Below are 18,141 nucleotides of genomic sequence, written 5' to 3'. Positions count from 1 at the left end.
TTATAAACAATATTTTGTGAGTAGAATAAAAATTCCTTTGGTAAACTTAACTGATTTTTCGACGTTATTTTACCAGCTAACTAAAAATAGGAAAGCCTTTAACCCCTTCCACTAAATTTAGTTAGTATTAAGATTCTTTTACAGGAAGTGCAGTGGAGCTGACGCTGAAATCATTAAGTATTTGATTATATCATCGCTAGTCTCACTGAACCCTTCTGAACTCTACCATGTCATGTGTGGTCTGGCGTCTCCTTACCAGCAACAGGTCCCAGGTTCAAACTAGTCAATTTCCTAAAAAAACACGCTCAGAGCGACGTAGCGCGAAAATGGTACGGAGACACGACTTAGAACAAACAGACACCACGCAGAATGTTAGAAGGAAGCATGGCGTTAGCAATGAGGTGGCTTCACAAACCCTAGAAACTCTGGCAGCCGTTTCTTCTGTCCGATAAAGAACGGTCTCCGCTGAGAATGAATAGCAAGTGTCTTAACTGCGCCATGAATATCTGTTCTGGCCTGCAGCCAACTGTCTTTATCAAGTTCAATTCTACAGTATAAAGGGAGCCTGAAGCACGCTCAGCGAAAGGCAGCAGATGGTCTTACGCTCGCGCAACTATGGCTTGAACATTGAAGTTTGGTGACTGAAACTATTTATTATTATGATTTTATTTCTATACTCGTTAAGGATTTGGTGCGGTTCCAGAACTAAAACTGTGCAGCATTATATGGAACATTGTGATGTGAATAGTAGGTAAAGATCTTTCTTCCTTTCAGTATTTAATACAGTACTCACCTACCACCATAAAGGAGGATCCGAAATAATGTTGAGGAGCTCGACCTAAAAGCGCCTGTTCGAATAATGACGACAACAAGGTGAAAGATGGTGGCATGCAGTTCCAGGCAACCTACATTACATAGCTGCAGTAAGTTTTGGAGGCACTGATGAGACGCTCTTCGTGATGGTCTGACCATCAGATGACAGCGAGAGGAATGAGCCAGATAATGCATCTTTTCTTACTTACTTACTTACTTACCTTACTTACTTACTTACTTTTCTCATATCAAGCATCAACAACTGAAACTTTAAAATATCCCATGCACTGAACAGCAAGGCAGATACTCAGCGCTAATATCAATAATAATTGTTAGCGTTCAACTACTTTGCCAGTAGTTATGAGAGAGAATTCTCTTATCACGTTGCCAACACTCAGTTCATACGATAAAATCTCTAGCAACGCATTTGCGGCGTTCATGAAAAAATAATACACATTGGACTATGGGTTTCTGTCTTATATTAAAGTGTTTTATTTTAGTAATTTCTGAGAACATTTTTCGAGGAGAGAAAAAACAGCTGTCTGGTTAAAACAGTTTAAAATAGATGAACCGAGCTTCAAGATAACCCACTAAACTCTGACATTTGATCAGTTGTCTGTCGACGGTCTGTGAGCACAAAAAATGGTTCAAATGGCTCTGAGCAGTATGGGACTTAACATCTGAGGTCATCAGTCCCCTAGAACTTAGAACTACGTAAACCTAACTAACCTAAGAACATCACACACATCCATGCCCGAGGCAGAAATCGAACCTGCGACCGTAGCAGTCGCGCGGTTCCGGACTGAAGCGCCTAGAACCGCTCGGCCACCAGGGCCGGCTGTGAGCACAAGCTCCTGAATTTTTTCAATATTTCGTCGATTCGGACACGTGATGGACGTCCAGGACGAGGTTTGTCATCAATCGACATGTCGCCAGTTTTAAATCGAGCAAACCACTCGTACACTTGAGTTTTTCCCACAGTGTCATCTTGGTTAGCTGTTTTCAACATTAAAACAGTTTCAGCAGCCTTTTTCCGAGTAGAACACAAAATTTCACAGCTGTACGTTGTTCATTTAAACTTGCGATCATAAAAAACTGCAGGTGAACAGAACAAGCCAGGCCTACAACACAGGCGGCACTGAACTGCCAATGAGTCGCGCTATACACGCCTAGCGGCAGAAATGCGTACTACACAAGCTCCGCCCACAGCAATGTTGTTCCATTTCTTTTTTCCTTTTTTTTGGGGAGGGGGGGGGGTTACCCCTTCGTACACTGCACAACCTCGGGAGTAACATGGGAAGGAAAGAAGAATCGAAGGTAGAGTCGGGTTTAATGCCGACGAGGAGGTTGTTATAGACGGAACATATGTTCGGATTGAGTGAGGATGGGGCAGGAACCGCCCGCGCCCTTTCAAAGTAATTGTCAGAGGCATTTGCCTGAAGTCATTTAGGGAAAATAAGGGAGCCCTAAATCTGGAAAACCAGTCTGGAACTTTAACCACGGTTCGTCCAAAAACGAGTCGACAATCTAACCACTGCGTCACTTCTTCCAGTAAGATATACAGTGCATTTCAACAAACTAACAGTAATACTAATAGCAATGGAAAAATTGCCCACATTTTCAGTAAAGCACCTCTAACACTCTTCTTAATAAGAAAAGAAGCATAACTATAGTCATCACATCTAGGATGAAAGACGATTACGGTTCATGAAGTAAAAATCCACGCAGTGGCCACCAAATGAAAAAGCTACTCCTTATGTTTCGGATCTAGACTGCCATAAAAATGCGAAGGAACTGTTAATCAGAACTCAGGGAGAAGTTGTAGTCTAATTCACAATCGATTTATTGATCTTAAACAAGACAAGACAAGAAAATTATTAAAGAAACATCATACAAAAATATTTAACAAATTGATCTGCTGGGGATCGAGACATGACACTTACCAGAACACAACTCGCTCTGTCTCATTTCATACATGTGAATCCGGGTTATGGCATCAAACTACGCCACCACCAAGCAGCTTTATTCTACCACACCAAGAAAAAGGAAAATTATGGTTCGAAAGAACAGGGTGCTGAGAAATAGATATTATAGCCCTACGTCGCAGCAGCGAATACTTTACCATCCTACTGGTCAAGGCGGCACACTACGATGCGTTCGGCGACTGAAGTCATGGTCGGCGGCAATCTGTTATTAAATGCACGTTCCCAAAAATGCAAGTAGGTGGTCTTGCGTTCAGTTAATTCAGAATGCAGATACTTCCCTAAGAGCCTCTGAAACCCTGACGGATTCCAGCGTTCAGGTGGACCCGTTTGCTGGTCTGCCAAACCAATTTGACTCCATGCCACGACTGTGCGTGTCAGAATATGTCAAATGTTTAGACGGCCGACTCAAGACAAATAAGTACACCCACGCTTCACTCGTTGTGACCGTGATGATATAAGCAGTACCTCTAACGGTTCAGAAGGTGACTGGCACAGGCTCTAAGTCGCGCCCTAGTAAAGGGCACAAGTCTCACTGTTTAGGTAGAGACCTGCAGTTCTTTACTAGTGAAGTGCCAGTACAAGAGACTTGTACAAGAGTGTGTCGATCTCCCTTTCTCTGTGTTGCCTCCTCAGCTCGGTTCCAAAAGCACATTTCTCTTTTATGACTTCCCCAAATTTCGCACAAGCCAATCATGAGCTGGAGCCCGGCACTCTAAGCTCGGTGAATGGTCTTTGTACTGCAAACCGATCTGACCAATCAGAGACTTAAAGTTAATTGGCAGAAAACGGAAAAAAATTCAGCTTAGCGGCCTCTTTCCCACACGTTTGCCATGTCTTTTGCTAACACAGTACAGCGTGGAAGCACAGCCCTCCATAAACAGCTTGTTATCTCCCCTGTTGCGTCCATTTCAAAGTTTGCAAGGAACAGCCATAAAATCGCATTGACAAAAGATGTTTTGAAACAGAGTCTGCACGTCTGGCCGCCAGTTTTCCTGTCCCACGGACATTTGCAGAACGTTTACATTTCTTTTAGCAGCTTGCTCGCCAACTAGGCCTACAATGCGCTGTCGGCGACTTTTCGGCGCTAGGCCGTATACCTGGATGTCTGGCGCCAAAGCTAATGTGTTTCTGCACAATATGACCGCGGCACAGGGCCATCTGGAAATGTCTCTTCATCGTTCTCCAGAAACAACGCGCTTTGTCGCCCCACCAATGCCGTGCTTTTACTGCAGTCGTTTGAGTCGGCACCCTGTTCCTTTGAACGCAGGTAAAGCTTACCGTATTTCTTTCCCTAGAGCACGCAAACAAGACCATAAACTGCTGCCCACCATTTCATCACAATGTATGAAGTCAGATCGTCGTAGATCGTATTCCCTACACCAAATCAGAAGTGAGAGTGCCCTGCAATCTCTCAAGGACAGCAAATACAATACTATATATTTTTGAGAACTGATCAGTGACCAGGATAGGAACTAGCATGAAGTAAGTAACACGTAGAGTACACTAGCAAGTAACTCAAGCCTGCTGCCTAATAGCCTGTACAAGCCCCACTTCCCTCTGGTGATGCCTGTCTGATATTATCTCATGAGGACTCTGCATGACCAGTCGAGGTGGTGCAGTGACAACACACTTGCCTCACAATCGAGAGTACCTTGGTTCAAATCATCATCCAGCTACCCTGCCAAGTCGCTTAAGGAGAATTTAGGTACGATTCCTTCCTCCATTTGACTATGTTCTCCATCTCTAGCAAAGTGAGAAGACCGTACCGAACTATAAAAAGACCTGCAGAGTAATTTTTCAGAACATTTATCGTTGAGAACAGTGGTCTGGAAAAAAGTACTTCAAAAACGAGCACAAACAGTCTCGACCGCAAAAACATTTATTTTTTGGTAACCGGTTTCAGTCAGTTTTTTAACGTCTTCAGACCTCATACCATGACGTGGTAGGCGGTGGCGGTGAATGGAGCGGCTGTTATAACAATCAGTTGAGTTCCGTGGAGTTAAAACAACCGCTACATTAACCGCCACTGCCTACCACCATGGTATGCGATGGTCAAAACTGATCGAAACGGGTTTCCACGAAATAAATGTTTTTGTGGTCGTGACTGTTTGTGCTCGTTTTTAAAGATGTGCATTGGATTTATGAATGCTGCAGGGCTTGGCAGTTGGCCCTGATCGTAAATAAGTGTAACGTATTGCACATCACAGGCAAGGCAATTCACTACTGTACAATTACACCACTGGTGAGAAATTTCTGGAAACAGTGTCTACAGTAAACAACATAGGATTAACAATCCAAAGCGACATTAAGTGAAATGACAACATAAAAGCAACAGCAGGAACAACACGTGCTAGACTGAAATTAGTAGCAAAAATCTTAATAAAATGTAACTCACCCATAAAAAGAAATGGCTTACAAAACAATTACTTGGCCGATTCTTGAGTTTTTCTCATCGCTCTGGGACCCTTGCCAGTTTGGATTAATAGAAGAGAGAAGCAAGATCCAACGAAAATTTTTGGTTTCGTCCCGGGATAGTTTTGTCGTCGCGAGAGCATTAAGGAGATGCGCAACGAACACCTGAGGGAGACGTTACAAGAGAAGACTTGTGCATCACGGAGAGGTCTACTATTGAAATCCCGAGAAAGTACATTCCGGGAAGAATCAGACAACACATCCTTTCCTCCCACATTCGTCTCGCGAAATCATCACCACGGTAAAATTCGAGGAATTAGCACTAATGCAGAAGTTTACGACAATCATTCTTCTCAAGATGGTGGGGGGAGGGGGGGGGTGGCGGCAGATAATGGTACCAGAAGTACCCTCCACGCCCACACCGTCAGGAGACATGCGAAGTATGAGTGTAGGTGTGGAAGCAGATGACGACGTCATCGCCGGGCTGTTAAACCCTGAACTTTTTTCCTTTTCGCAGCCTTATGGAAGGTGGATATAGTTATCCATGAACGACTCAATAATTGCAAAAACTCACTACGAACCATAGGAGCAGGGATAAGGAGCTCACATTGCTCTCCACAACGTCCCCGGTTCTCCCAACATGTTGAGGATTATCATCTGTTCGCGTTGGCAAGTACCGTCATGTCCCTAGAGTCTTGCTAGAACCACTGAGACTGCTAGGGACCCTTGGTGTGCTGCACCGCTTCGCTGAATGAGTAGGTCTCCATGAGGGAGATGTAGGCGAACAGATGAGTGTAAATGAACTGTCGTCAAGGCTGCGTTTCGATGCGGGTGTCAACGATAAGGGGCAAGGAAGATATTCCAGGGTTTCCAGTTACAAAACACAACCACCACCACCACCACCACCACCACCACCACCAGCTGCACTGTTTCCAGCTAATATCAGGAATTCACCGTTTCATGTACTTTTCGACAGACTCGTTCGAACCAACGATACGACTCTCATGTCTAGGGGTCTGTTCTCCAAGCTTTGAGCCTGCAAAGACCGGCTGCCTTGCCCACGCTAATCTTTGCGTCCTGTCCTACGTGGTGCGTACCGTGGTTCTGGGCATTATAGATGAATGGCTGTTGCTTACTACCCAACACTGAAGTGGTGAGAGATCTGCAAAAAAATGGCTCTGAGCACTATGGGACTTAACATCTAACGTCATCAGTCCCCTAGAACTTAGAACTACTTAAACCTACCTAACCTAAGGACATCACACAACACCAAGTCATCACGAGGCAGAGAAAATCTCTGACCCCTCCGGGAATCGAGAGATCTGCAGCACAGTGTAATCGAGAGATATAAATGAATAATGGCATAATCAAATGTATTCTTTATTAATCGAACGAACTGCTGGCTCGAGAAAACAGCGTGGTTTGTGGGAAACTAATGAAGAGGAACCCACCTATCACTAGCGCGCCACACCGGCGCACGGGTTCAGGGAACGTCTGTAAATGTCCATAGGGCGTATGATCAATTACACTCTGAAATGACACAAATCATGCAGTCGCTCAGTACTCACACTACTGGCCATTAAAATTGCTACACCAAGAAGAAATGCAGATGTTAAACGGGTATTCATTGGACAAATATATTACACTAGAACTGACATGCGATTACATTTTCACGCAATTTGGGTGCATAGATCCTGAGAAATTTGTACCCAGAAAAACCACCTCTGGCCGTAATAACGGCCTTGATACGCCTGGGCATTGTGTCGAACAGAGCTTGTATGGCGTGTACAGGTACAGCTGCCAATGCAGCTTCAACACGATACCACAGTTCATCAAGAGTAGTGACTGGCGTATTGTGACGAGCCAGTTGCTCGGACACCGATGACCAGACGTTTTCAGTTGGTGAGAGATCTGGAGACTGTGCTGGTCAGGGCAGCAGTCGAACATATTCTGTATCCAGAAAGGCCCGTACAGGACCTGCAACATGCGGTCGTGCATTATCCTGCTGAAATGTAGGGTTTCGTAGGGATCCAATGAAGGGTAGAGCCACGGGTCGTAACACATCTGAAATGTAACGTCCACTATTCAAAGTGCCGTCAATGCGAACAAGAGGTGACCGAGACGTGTAACCAATGGCACACCATACCATCACGCCGGCTGTTATGCCAGTATGGCGATGACGAATACACGCTTCCAATGTGCGTTCTCCGTGATGTCGCCAAACACGGATGCGACCATCATGATGCTGTAAACAGAACCTGGATTCATCCGAAAAAAATGACGTTTTGCCATTCGTGCACCCAGGTTCGTCGTTGAGTACACCATCGCAGGCGCTACTTTCTGTGATGCAGCGTCAAGGGTAACCGCAACCATGGTCTCCGAGCTGATAGTCCATGCTGCTGCAAACGTCGTCGAACTGTTCGTGCAGATGGTTGTTGTCTTGCAAACGCCCCCATCTGTTCAAAATGGTTCAAATGGCTCTGAGCACTATGGGACTTAACATCTATGGTCGTCAGTCCCCTAGAACTTAGAACTACTTAAACCTAACTAACCTAAGGACTTCACACAACACCCAGTCATCACGAGACAGAGAAACCCATCTGTTGACTCAGGGATCGAGACGTGGCTGCACGATCTGTTACAGTCATGCGGATAAGATGCCTGTCACCTCGACAACTAGTGATACGAGGCCGTTGGGATCCTGCACGGCGTTCCGTTTTACCCTCCTGAATCCACCGATTCCATATTCTGCTAACAGTCATTGGATCTCGACCAATGCGAGCAGCAGTGTAGCGATACGATAAACCGCAATCGCGATAGGCTACAATCCGATCTTTATCAAAGTCGGAAACGTGATGGTACGAATTTCTCCTCCTTACACGAGGCATCACAACAACGTTTCACCAGGCAACGCCGGTCAACTGCTGTTTGTGTATGAGAAATCGGTTGGAAACTTTCCTCATGTCAACACGTTGTAGGTGTCGCCACCGGCACCAACCTTGTGTGAATGCTTTGAAAAGTTAATCATTTGCATATCTCAGCATCTTCCTCCTGTCGGTTAAATTTCGCGTCTGTAGCACGTCATCTTCGTGGTGTAGCAATTTTAATTGCCAGTAGTGTATAATATACACTGCCACGATGGAAATAGTTGTTGTCCGTTGGCTGACTGGTATCACTTGTTTCAGTTCAAGTGGATAACGCTATACTCACTACCTGGACGACGCTTGAACGGTTTGGAGATTTTTTTGAACATTTCCTGACCTCGAATTAACATCAGCCTTTGAGACATTCACTTTTCTTTCAGGAATAAGTCAGCTCATTCGTGAACTAAATGATATTAGCGTGAATATAGCTTCAGACATAAGGATAATATGCGTACAGCTTCTTTTCATTCTTGAATGATATCAACTCCTCGCAATTAGAAGTCGAGTAACCCACTAAATAATTAACATTGCACCTAATTGTTCTTGTTTCTGCAACAGGCTTCCAGTAGTGACCCTTTACGGTTGCAAATTTGTCTGTGCGTTACATCATCTTGTTTTGGCGGCCGATGCGCGAGCGTATGCACGCACGCACTATATGTGCGTGACTACCAAATCCGGTTTCGCGCAAACTAATTTCCCAATTCCGCTTTGCGACGGCCACATAAACAATCTAATATGGATCCTGGAAATGAGGTTCGGTCTGCCGGATTTCAGTTTTCACAGTCGATTTTTACTCTGTGTTTACGTTCCACCGCATTTTACTCGTGAGTAGATTGTCAGGTTGCTTCTTGCTTTTTAAAATGTTGGTTAATGTAGATGAAGTGATGCGGTGAGGTGTCAAGGGAAAAGAAGAAGTGTCGGGCGAACCCGGTAATTATTCTTTTATTTAATTGGCAATTGGCATATTGTATATTTATTACACGGAAAAAGATACATAGGGTACGTAAAATACACGCTGCAACATTTACTCAATGATAAACATCGAGCTGCTTGGTAACATCCCCATATTCTGCGTAATTTGTAAACTGCTAAGTTCAGACAACCGGCATTTGCAACTGAACTCAGAACGATTCTGCTGTCACGTATATCTCTGTAAGGTCAGCGAAGACAAGATAGGAGAAATCAAGGCTCTTAGGGAGGCACCTAGGTAATCGCTTGTCGCTTGCTATGTTTGCGAGTGGGACAGGAAAGGAAATAACTGGCAGTGGTAGAAGGTGCCCTCCGCCATGCACAGTATAGTTGCTTGCGGAGTACATATGTAAATATAGATGTCTGTAAATGTCACGCTGAACATTGATTTTTCTTTTATTTTGACTTGATCAACATTCATTTAGTTAAAAAGTACTGCTGTTTTATTCTCGACTTCTGTTATGAACTTAAACCACTTTTTCCTTGCGTTGGTAACTGTTGTAGCAACAGTGCGTTCGTTAGTCAGTCTTGGTGATTTCCTCTACCATGATAAAAGGTGAAAGTTTGTCTCTGACTGATGAAAATATCGACATACCAACACCTACAAAGCGTACACTAAAAACTAAGAAACGAGCTAGGCAAGCCTTGTAGCTGTAGACTAGAGTATTTTGACAATGTTAAAGCCTCTGGATGACCAAAGATAATTAATAATTAACGAGTTTAATATTTAAACTGTTTGGAAAACATATACTTGTGAGGAATAGTTTTACACTGTGGAAGAAAAGCAAGGAGACCGTGAATTTTCGAGAGATATTTTACATATAAAGGAAGAGTTTCTAAAGAAGGTAGATACAGAAGTAGCCTTCTTGTTCCTACACGAGATATCAAAACAGAGATTAGAAAATACACAAAAATATTTGAAGGAGGTAGAGTTGCTCCACAAGACATGCAAGATAATGACGTGGGTAGGCCTAACAAACTTTCAGATGTCACAAAGACGAAAGTTGTCACCCGTATTTCGTCAAGTAAGAGAGAAAACAAATACACGTGGTCAAAAGTAAGAAACAATTTACCAGAAGATCTAAATCTGAAAACTAAACAAATGCATGACTTATATAAGGACAAGTATGCGGACAATAGCGTATCTTACGAATCCTAAAGATAAATTTTTTGAGAGAACTTCAGTATCGGATTTGGTTACCATCAAAGTGATACTTATTCCACATATGACAAGTTTAATGTGCCAAGATAAACGGACAATCGAAGCGGAGTCAAATGAAATTTTTGAATAAATAAGAAAACTTGAAAGTACAATGTTTCTAAGACAGGAAAAGAGAAGTCATAAGGAAGATTGCGGTTTAGCATCCCGTCGACATCGAAGTCATCAAAGTCAGGAGAAGAAGTAGGTAGTACACGTGTACAAAGACAGTGTCTATGGGATTAAAAATGTTACCTTCTCCGAATATCAGCTGAAACATGAGTTACTGCAAACGTCAGATTTCTTTGTACTTCTTCAGATTCAGAGACGCACAGATAACAGATTGTTTCTCTATATATCCTGAAACTGAGGCAATAACGACAGAAATGAAGTTGTGTCTCCCTTCGATCATTTAATATTTAGCGAAATGAGTGAGCAAGTTGATCATCTATACAAATATTGTGCCCCTGCAAGTGGTCAGAACAAAAATTACAAAGCAGTATGCTAACCTACATTACCCAGCGTACCTAAATTAAACGTATTAAGTCTACAGTGGTTAGTAATGCCCTTCGAGGTCACTCATACCTCGAGTGTGACGAAAATATGGGCTTAGCGATTGTCAAAATTAGAGCTCAGCTGCCCAAAGAGCGGGAAGACTTTTTCAGAAAGCTTGTTCCAAACAAACCTTTTATTACAGTAAGAAATAAAAAAGACTACAATAAAGGACTGAACATCACTTTTTATTTCAATGTAGAGGAAAATGTGCTCATTCAAAACCTCACCATTTAGACAGCTTCAGTTAGACATTTAGTCCTATTCTGCCATACATGGTGAGATATAAAATCTTAAAATGCAAGTCATATAACTTCCCCACTGATAGCAAACCAACCGAGAAGACCTTGGAAATAAATGGATAAAAGACTCAATTGAGGAGACTGTGAATCTTTAAAATGGAGCCAAGGTAAGAGTCGTAAGCAGAAAACCTAGATCATCAATGTTTTTCGACTGCCAGTGCTTTGAATTAAGCCTTACAGGAAGTGCTATTTTTTCAGATCTCCTGCCAATATCTAGAGGGAAGTTCTTTGGGTTAGACAGATTTTTAAGTATTTTACTCCACTAAGGCTGCTGCTGTTCACTATCATATGATAAAATGTATTTTCTTCATTACCTCATGAGTTATGTATTATTACTTTGATTATATTAAATAGTCTTAAACGGTTTACAGCACGCTTGCAAATTCATCGTTTTTTTTTTGTTTTTGTAAAGGGTCAACATTAATAAAACAGACAATCTGCAGGAACGTTTTACTGACTGAAAATGGAGGAAAAGAGGTCGTATGAACATGTGTGCGAAAATGAACGCGGTGCGTCCAAAGACGGCAAAAGTCCCGGAACACAGGAAAGAGCTCCATCGCATCTACGTCACAACATATGTTCAAAGAGGCCTCCATGGGATGCAATACGCCGCTTCATTGACTGCTCAACTCTTCCACACGTTGCGGCCTCTCTCTGAATAGCGTCACAGAAGTTGTGAATACGCTGTGGAAGGGTCTGCACATCACGAATTAGTTCAGCACACACAACGCTTTTCAGATGCCCCCAGAGATAAAAATGCAGGGGGTTTAAGTACTGCAATTTAGCAGGCCGTGCTACAGGGCCTCCGCATCTTATCCAACGTCTGGGGAAGATGATGATGAGGTGTCGTTGAACTGATGTGGAAGTGGTGTGGTGCTCCGTCATGCAGAAACGACATAACCACTCGTACTGCTAGAGGCACATTCTCAAGCAGCAGGTAGACTATTCGGCAGAAAGTCCAGGTACGTTCCTCAGTGGAGATGTTGTGGAATAATAAACGGTCCAAATATATGGTCACTAAGACTCCCTGCCCACACATTGATGCTGAAGAGACGCCTCAACTGTTTCCTGATGATAGTCTAGCCCACAGATGACGATTACGCACATTGATTATGTCATTTCTGGTACAATTTGCTTCTTCAGTAAAGAGGACTGACGACAGAAATCCTGTTAGGTGCGAAAACCATCGACAAAATCCTTCCCGTAGAGGGAAACCCGAAGCTGATAATCCTTGCATTCGTTGCAGGCGATAGGGATAGTAGTGATTGTGATGCAGGATACACATAATAGTACTTTGTCTTACACCACGTTGATGGGCTACTTGCCTGGAGCCTGTTCTGGGCTTCGTCTCAATATTCTGCAAGTCCGCCGCTTCCCTGCACGTTCGTCTCTCTGAAAGGACCCGTGGTCACACAAACGCCCAAAAAGGGTTTCAAATGTTGTGTGATTGGGATTGGTGTCTGTGAAGATATTTGTATTGGTATAGCCGTGCTGCCTCTCGACCGTTTCCATCTGCTTGGAGCGTACAAAAACACCGTCTCGGTCGGCTTGTTCCGGATTATTCTGCTGCTTACAGTACGCTGCGCCAATCACACTGTCTGCAACCCACTAAGAACTCAAGGTACGTGATCAGAGGAACTTCCATTCGTCAGCGCCATTTATTGTGGCAACGATGCATTTCCAGACGCAAACTCATAGGATCTTTCTTCCTCCATTTCCACACAGGAACGCATCGCTGCAGTTAGTCGGTTTTATTAGTATTCACCCTGTATAAAACCCCAGAATAAGCATAATGTGTTTTTGTCCAAATCATTTGCTATACCTCCTTTGCCTCTAAGCAGCTTCATGTCACACTAATTTCCATTGTGGTTTTTCATTATTTTGAAAATAATCTAAGAACAACTGAGTGCAGTTACGCCCATAAATGTATGCTACCAAACTTACGACGGTTTAAAGTATAGTATAGTGATGTATGCCGGACGGCGCGGCCGAGCGGTTCTAGGCGCTTCAGTCTGGAACCGCGCGATCGCTACGGTCGCAGGTTCCAATCCTGCCGCGGGCATGGGTGTGTGTGATGTCCTTAGGTTAGTTAGGTTTAAGTAGTTCTAAGTTCTAGGCGACTGATGACTTCAGAAGTTAAGTCCCATAGTGCTGAGAGAAATTTTTTTATTGGTGTATGAACCACTGTGTTTTATTTTTTGAAATTATTCTGTTCTCAGATTTATTCCTATGGGCTTATCCCCTTTTTCCCAATACTCTTCATATACAGGATGTATGATAATTGATAGCGAAAACTGATATTGACGAAAGTATGCGGTAATAGAAGCAAAGACTTTCCCGTAAAACTAGATCCGCAAACGAGCCGTTGCGTGAAACTTGTGCCCATTTGTGCTAGTAAGTCCAACATCACACAATGAAAGCAGTGAAAGCTCGAAAACGTTGTCGGAATTATCTCGCAAACGGCTCGCCTGCGAACCCATGTTTACTAGGACGTTTTTGCTTCTACTGTCGTAGATTTTCAACCGTGCTTGTTTTCGCTATTAATTGTGATACCTCTTGTATATTCAGGGGATGGAAAAAACTATGGAAATACCAAAAACACAACAAATTACCATGCCTAATGCGGTGTAGGGCACCCGTTGGCATTCGAAAGAGCTTCTAATCGCCTCAGAATGGTTAAATACAGATCCTGCATGGTTTTTAAAGGAACCTTATACCTTTCCATTCTTCCTGCAAAATAGTGTCAGTTTCAGGTAAAGATTGGGCAACGGCCTTGCAGCAGTGGATACACCGGTTCCCATGAGATCACCGAAGTTAAGCGCTGTTAGGCGTGGCCGGCAGTTGGATGGGTAACCATCCAGCCGCCATGCGCTGTTGCCATTTTTCGGGGTGCACTCAGCCTCGTGATGCCAATTGAGGAGCTACTCGACCGAATAGTAGCGGCTTCGGTCAAGAATACCATCATAACGACCGGGAGAGCGGTGTGCTGACCCCACGTCCCTCCTATCCGCATCCTCCACTGACGATGACACGGCGGTCGGATGGTCTCGGTAGGCCACTCGTGGCCTGAAGACGGAGTGCTTTTTTTTTTCAGGTAAAGATGATGGACATGAAAAGCGATCACTCACACTGGCCACTGAGACTCAATGGTATTGCGACCTGGGAGTGTAGTGGCCACGGGAGATGCTACAATTCATCCTCATGCCCACAAAACAAGACCTGGACGACGCGAACTGTGTGATCAGGGGGCCCTGTAGTCTTGGAACATTGCTCATCACTGGGGAACAAACATTGTAACATGAAATGGACTTGATCATGGAAACTGGCCACGTAATCCTTTGCTGTAATGCGACCTGCCAGAGTAACGACGGGGTCCACTGAAAACACAATGGTTGTCCCAGTCACCACCGTACCTCCGGCATGTTTCACTCTTGAGTCATAAACTCGGCCCGAAGTTGGAAACAGTGTGAAAGAAGACTCGTCCGACCAAATGACTGTCTCTTCCACTACTCCATAGTCAAGGTTTTAGCCTTCGACACCACGTCTTCCTGTTACAGACATTTGGATCATTTGTCGTGGGTTTGTAATTCCAATTCACGCTCCAATTGCCTGCTTTTGGAATTCCCCTCGTGTCTCTTTGGTGCTCACACGGTTCGCGAGTGCAACATTGACTTCTGCAGTACTTTCGCAACTATCGTCCCGTTATTTTTCATTGCAAGCCTCTTTAATAACCGTCACGATCATTCAGCTCACACTTTCACCCGCCTTGTGACTTAGCGGATGATGTTTTCCGATTTCCCTGTCTGCCGTATAAATCTCGGATATAGTGTCCCTTGAAAAAACCAAACACTTCGGCTCTCTTATTTATAGAACCATTCACCATACGACCACCAGCAATTTGCCGACATTCCAATTTGCTTAACTCTGACATCATGTACTCATAACACACTGTTCTGACCGTAACTGACATTTTCGTGGTACTGAGGACTCTGTACAGGTCCTCTGGTGAAATACAAAGCGTTACCCGCAGTCTTGGCTGACATCTACATTTTTCCCATATTTTTGTCCAAGCTCTGTATACAACATAGAAACCGATACTAGGAGCATTAACAAATAGGACAAAATTAGCATAATGTAATACACTACTGGCCATTAAAATTACTACACCACGAAGATGTCGTACTACAGACGCGAAATTTAGCCGACAGGAAAAAGATGCTGTGATATGCACATGATCAGCCTTTCAGAGCACTCACACAAGGTTGGCGCCGGTGGCGACACCTACAACGTGCTGATATGAGGAAAGTTTCCAACCGATTTCTCATGCACAAACAGCAGTTGACCGGCGTCGCCTGGTGAAACTTTGTTGTGATGCCTCGTGTAAGGAGGAGAAATGCGTGCCATCACGTTTCCGACTTTGATAAAGGTCGGATTGATGGCACTTTGAACTGTGGACGTTACATTTCAGATGTGTTACGACCCGTGGCTCTACCCTTCATTGGATCCCTGAGAAACCCTACATTTCAGCAGGATAATGGACGACCGCATGTTGCAGGTACTGTACGGGCATTTCTGGATACAGAAAATGTTCGACTGCTGCCCTGGCCAGCACATTCTCCAGATCTCTCACCAATTGAAAACGTCTGATTGACGGTGGCCGAGCAACTGGCTCGCCACAATACGTCAGTTACTACTCTTGAACTGTGGTATCGTGTTGAAGCTGCATGGGCAGCTGTATATGTACACGCCAACCAAGCTCTGTTTGACTCAACGCCCAGGCGTATGAAGGCCGTTATTACGGCCAGAGGTGGTTGTTCTGGGTGCTGATTTCTCAGGATCTATGCAAAATGTAATCACATGTTAGTTCTAGTATGATATATTTGTCCAATGAATACCCGTTTACCATCTGTATTTCTTCTTTGGTGTAGCAATTTTAATGGCCGGTAGTGTATAAACCATCCAATACTTTTGCGCTGTCTGCAGTAATGGGAAAGTACGCCAATGAACACAAACAATGCACGAGCACCACTTGGCCAGTATTTCAGGAGGAGAGAAAGAGCTTAGGGCCGCGAGCTGCCGCAGTCCGGTCTTCCGTAGTTCATTGAGGAGCCGGCTGCCGCCGAGGTCGATATGGCCCGCGGCTACGCCAGGGCAGCCCAGGCGGCTAATCCCGGTGTCCGGCCACGGTTTCTGCTGCCTGCAGCCGCAGACGGCCATCACCCAACCGCAGGGGCCTACGTCATTCTTCAAAAAACACTCTCCCACTTCAGCACGAATCTCAGCTGACAACTGTTACGACCGTTTTCAGCGTGACATCTCACTGCTTTTTTCGGTGTCGATCATTTCTCCTCCGTTACATTTCCCGTCTTCAAAAGATCTCTAGAAAGTAAGCTCCGTTTTTAGCTGCAACCGGAAACGGCCATCTGTATCGCACAGCAAGTGTGGATTGCAAGATTAGACGACAGGGGACACTGGGCAGAACCGCCTGGGCGGATCAAATCGACTCCTAGAAGATTTCCTGATACGTACTGCTATCGGGTCGATTTTTCCCCACAATGTTAAAACTACCCAGTTCAGTTTTCCATTTCCTTTTAAAAAATAACTAGAGCTCCGAATTAATAATATTAAGTGTTTCATCAAATTTAAGTGGGGATGGAAGTTAACATGAGATAAAAAGCCTTTGGCCAAATTTTTTACTTTTTACTTTACACAAAAGTTGGTTTACTTGTGACCCAAAAATTTTAAAACCACAGGAAATTGGTATTTTTAGTAGGCCTAAGGTAAGTTTCTATTTCAAGTAAAATGCTCTCTTCAAATTAATAAAATCTCTTCTTTAATTGTTTAATACTCACAGCAAACAATGTTATGTGTAATTTTTTTGGGTTCTAAATCTAATGCACCTACAATTTTTTTTCTGATATGGCGAGTAATTACGTGCGAAAAGCAACTCGGCAGAGTTTGTCAGAAGAAGGAATGAAGGAGGCAGTAAATGCGGTTCTCGAAGGATGAATGGGGTACACTGCAGCATCTGAATCTTTCAACGTACCTAGAACAACCTTGACTGACAGGGTGAAAAAAGCGCGAAAAAATTAACTGACGTCCTAGCTGGCTTCTGAAACGCTACTAGGTCACTGCGATACTGTGTTTTCTGAAGCTCAAAAAAAGAAATAGTTGAGTATGTATTATTTATCTCTGGCCTTACAGTTTCTGATCTACGCCGGCTGGCATTTGATTTAGCGGGAAAAAATACTATAAACCCTGAGTATTATGGTTTCGTTAACCGACATCATGCATTAAAACTAAGGTCACCAGAGCTTACATCTTTAGCTCGAGCTAATAGAGCTGCCGTTGCAAAATTTTTTGATCTTCTGGAGTCAATTTACACAAAGTACAAAACTAAACCAAACGAACTGTTAGGCATGGTTCCACGAGACTTGTTAAAATTGTGAAGAAGAAGATGACAATTTAGTTTGTGACTTTTGTTCTTGAAACTCAATCACGCAGTGTTAATTTCTTATTTCATGTTGATTAATGTCTCATTACTTTTTAAAAAATTCATTTGTATAGTTTTCTTTTTTAAATTTTGGATTTAAACTTTTTACATTTAAATCTTATGGGCGTCTGTTTTACTCCACATATGGGGCAAAGCCGTCATTTTGACAATGTCAGGGAAAAAAATCACAAAAATTAAACCACTTATCATTAAAGCATCATACGTTAATATCATACATGTTTAATACGCACATATTAATAATAACCTCATTTTATAAAAAAAAGTTAGCAGAAGCCCAATTTTCATAAGATATAATGTCGGTTTTGCCCCATCTCCCCTACTCCGTTGTTCCCAATACCAGAAAAAGGCAATACATCGGATTTCAAATGTCGAGACTGAGAATCTCACTATATCAGCAGTTAACTGCCGGAGTATTCACTGTAAAGTTGCAGAATTCACGCCTCTCAAAGAAATTAGTTGCCCCTACATCACA

At 43.5% G+C, this 18,141-nt stretch overlaps 1 protein-coding gene and 1 pseudogene across 1 annotated transcript in view; one reads left to right on the top strand and one right to left on the bottom strand.

Annotated features, from left to right (window-relative positions):
• LOC126251390 (serine/threonine-protein phosphatase PP1-alpha-like) overlaps positions 1-18,141 on the bottom strand; it is a 610,425-nt gene that overhangs the window by 298,159 nt on the left and 294,125 nt on the right. The window lies entirely within an intron of this gene.
• LOC126253848 (5S ribosomal RNA) lies at positions 13,919-14,035 on the top strand (annotated as a pseudogene).

Source organism: Schistocerca nitens, chromosome 4 (genome assembly GCF_023898315.1).
Source record: "Schistocerca nitens isolate TAMUIC-IGC-003100 chromosome 4, iqSchNite1.1, whole genome shotgun sequence".
Lineage (NCBI taxonomy): Eukaryota > Metazoa > Arthropoda > Insecta > Orthoptera > Acrididae > Schistocerca > Schistocerca nitens.
Note: the sequence above shows the minus strand (reverse complement) of the source record. Positions and strands in the feature narration are given on the sequence as shown.